Raw genomic sequence first — 3,649 nt, 5'->3', positions numbered from 1 at the left:
GGCACCACAATCTCTCGGCTGGCGAGCCAAGTAACTCAAGCGACCCAAATAACTATTTACTTGAGACAGCGCATGCGCACTACCTGTCCTGCCTGAAGTTTTTTTTTTAAATTCGGTCGACCTTAAGAAGGCAATTCGTGAAGTGGTCACTGCGAGTACATATTGTATAATGATTAGTGGTACGCATTATGATGTCTCTAATGGTCTCGTTTAGATGAGGACTGTGATGCTGTATTACACAGCTATACAGGGGGAAGAGTGAACACAAAGACAAGAACATACACCAGCGCTGAAAAACACGAAAGGCGAAACACAGACCAGTATACACAAGAGCGCAGAAGTGTAGAGCCCGCTGAAGACTACCACTTGTGTATCTTCTTTATTTGTTTCGTCCTCTCTCCATTTTGCACTGCAGTCTTATATGTCCTGTAAAAATAGCGTTTAGCTTCTTTGCACTCCCTCTCGAACTTCATGCTAATCGTTTAGGAAACAATTAGATGTAGGGAAACAGAGGTCGTGAATTAGATTAAGAAACAAAAAAGCTGGTTAACACTGTACATAGCTAGCATGTTGAAAGCGCACCGAGCTGAATAACCGTTATTCAGTGAACACTATAGTAGTTCACGTCGGCAGTGACAATATAGTGAGATAGTGAGCCCCGCCGTATGAGTGGTTCAGCATTTCAGGATTTTCAAGTTTTTCTCCGCAGTTTTTGCAGCGTGAATCTAAAGAAAAAAAACCTTGAATGCGATCCGCCTTTATCTGAAGTGATTGCTGTCCCCTCGGTATTTTTGGAGGAACTGAGAATGCCTCTAGGTCAACGATTGAAAAAAGCGCTTGGGTGGAACTCTTCACGCACAGCTTCAACATGTCTTTCGCCAACCACTTCCACAACTTCAAGACTAATCGGTGCGCGACAGCTTCTGAGGCAACATAGTTTGAAATCCGAAAAGGACTTAGCTTCTATAAGCAAATGGGTAAGGAAGATCCTTCTGCGAGGAAACGATGCAATACATTCGGAGTGTCCTTTATAACACAGGCGAGAGTGCATAAAACGACGCAGTGATCTCCGGAATCCTGGAAATATGCGAGAAGTAGAAAGGGCTTAAAGAGCCAGAAGAGGTGCCTAATGCAACAAACACGATCCAAGATCGTTCCTGTGTCCAACTCACTACAGATATTTGGATTACACACTCCGGTGAGCATGGTGTTAGCAGCGACACTGTTGTGAAGGCACCAGAATTCGGCTAGGTTTGCGCAGACTTGGCGTCAGTGTTCATTAATGCTACGTCCATTGCGAGGACAGCGTACCTAGTCGCTCGCCTGGTCGCCCACGTCATGTGTACGACTTCAAGCTAACAGTGAATTAGAACCAGAGCCAACCTTTAAGCTTTCTGTCTGGATTCAGGGTTCACGGTCTTCAAAAAATGTAACTGCGTGCACTGTCTGCAATGTTTTACATCCAAATTCCTATCATAGACTTAAGGCATACACCAATTTTGAGACCATGCTGCGCCCAGTCTTCACGTCTCTTTGCTGGATGGGTACCACAAACAGGGGACCGAGCCAGGGCAAGATCGAGTATTTCCCAGTTGATCTGTTACCAAGCTGGCTTTCAACTCAAGTGCAGCTGGAAAGTAATCCAGCGTGCTTCTCCAGATCTCATGTTCCTTTCATGCAGTAATTGAGCTTGGGCACAAGGGTCTTGCTGACAAGAGCAAAAACGTTATCGTGCTACCACAGGATTGAGGCATAGAACCAATATACGACACGTTATCAGCATCGGAAAGGTAACCCTTGTGGTGTTTCGAAGGATCGGTGCGAAAAGTTCTTCGATCAAAGCGGCAAGAGGGTCTTCAGCGCATACGAGCATATCGCACACTGTCTGACAGCTGCAAGAACCCGGGTAATCGACTGAGTAAAGAGAAGCTTGATGACGCGTTATCTGTGATGGAGGCGACAGATGGTTTGGTTTGTGGGGTTTAACGTCCCAAAGCGACTTAGGCTATGAGAGACGCCGTAGTGGAGGACTCCGGAAATTTCGACCACCTGGGGTTCTTTAACGTGCACTGACATCGCACAGCACACGGGCACCTTGCTTTTCGCCTCCATGGAAAAGCGGCCGCCGAGGCCGCGATTCGATCCCGCGTCCTTGGGAACAGTAGTCGAGCGCCGTAACCACTGCGCCACCCCGGCGGGGTGGAGGCGACAGAGGCCGCTAGAGACTACAAGGCACATTTCGAAGCAAACATTATGCAGAAAGCCGCGCATGCTTGGACGACAAACACATTGTTCTTGAGGCGGGTTTGCTTGCACCTCTGCTTCTCTGTAGGCGCATCGCCAGGTTCCAGCGACTTGAGTCATTTCTCTGTGCACGCTGGCTGCAAACTTGACTTTGCAAAGTACCGGAGTTCCAGCTTGCTTTCTCCGGCACCAGCGGCCATCGAATGTCACCCATTATAGGGCGGTTTAGGTAAACGTCGTTCGTGATGTTTCCAGTCTTTTGTAAACTCCTACTTCTCAGCTCTACTTGTATCATATCGGCCATGATTGTCATTAATTAAGTTTCATTCAAGTGTCATTTATCAAAAAGCTGCTACCGTTAGCTTATACAGATATACAAAAATGCATGACAATGTTACATGAAAATATCGCGTGATGCATGTTTACTATATAAATGTCAGCGCGCAGCGTATGTTACAGCGGTCGACTGCTTATTTCTTAGTTATGTTACAAACTGTTATTGCTTTCCTCCATATTATGTGCATAATGCATTTTCTTCAGCTCTGTGATCGCCTGTGGAGCTTGATTACATAGCACGCAGCGTTTTTGGCAAACTCGCCCTCCTTGAGAGACACGTGTATCAGTTATACTTCTTTGAGTGGTTATATGGACTACATGCTCAAATTGCATGGATTCTCTAAGATGAACTTTCGGTTCCGAAACAACATCGTATATAATGATTCTGTCTTTATTCCCAAATATTTTGCTTGATATCTGTGGGAAAGAATATAAATAATTTTCGTCTTCACTCTTGCAGCACTATCAAAGCTCAAACTGCACAAAAAGATACATTGTGAGCACACAGAAACAGGTATACAAATTTAAGCGGAGACTCAACCACTGTAAATATAATTCCACAAAACATATTTTTGATATGAATGAGCAATTAATCTGTTTGCTGTTCTCATCTGTTCGGTTATGTTGTATATCTCTAGCCTCGTCAATGAAAAACCTTTCATCTGTGATCGGCTTGAGGACCTGAAGGAGACAGACACAGCCATTAAGGATATCAGCTGAGTGCTGTCATGAATTAGGTTCTTTTATTGTTAAGTTAGAGAGATCAAATGTGGTTAAATATCTGCCAGTGGATCCCCTTTTATTATGGACATTGTTTTGTTTTGTAATAAAACAGAAGTGTAGTGGCACCAAACCACACCGGTAAATTATCAAAGCTTGCGGTTCACATTGAACGTATTAGATTACATCCATCGTTGTTGCGTTATATAGATTCTAAGCGAGCGGAAATTGAAGCTAAAATTCTGTTCGTAATTCTAAAGGCAAACTGTAAAACAGTGTATTTCGTCCCTACTCCGGCGTAATTGAACGTGAGAAACTTAGATACGCGTTCTAGATAACTTCAAGAGTA

Source organism: Amblyomma maculatum, chromosome 11 (assembly GCF_055883805.1).
Source record: "Amblyomma maculatum isolate TAMU_Amacu chromosome 11, ASM5588380v1, whole genome shotgun sequence".
NCBI lineage: Eukaryota > Metazoa > Arthropoda > Arachnida > Ixodida > Ixodidae > Amblyomma > Amblyomma maculatum.
The sequence above is the reverse complement of the archived record's forward strand: the minus strand, read 5'-3'. Positions refer to the sequence as shown.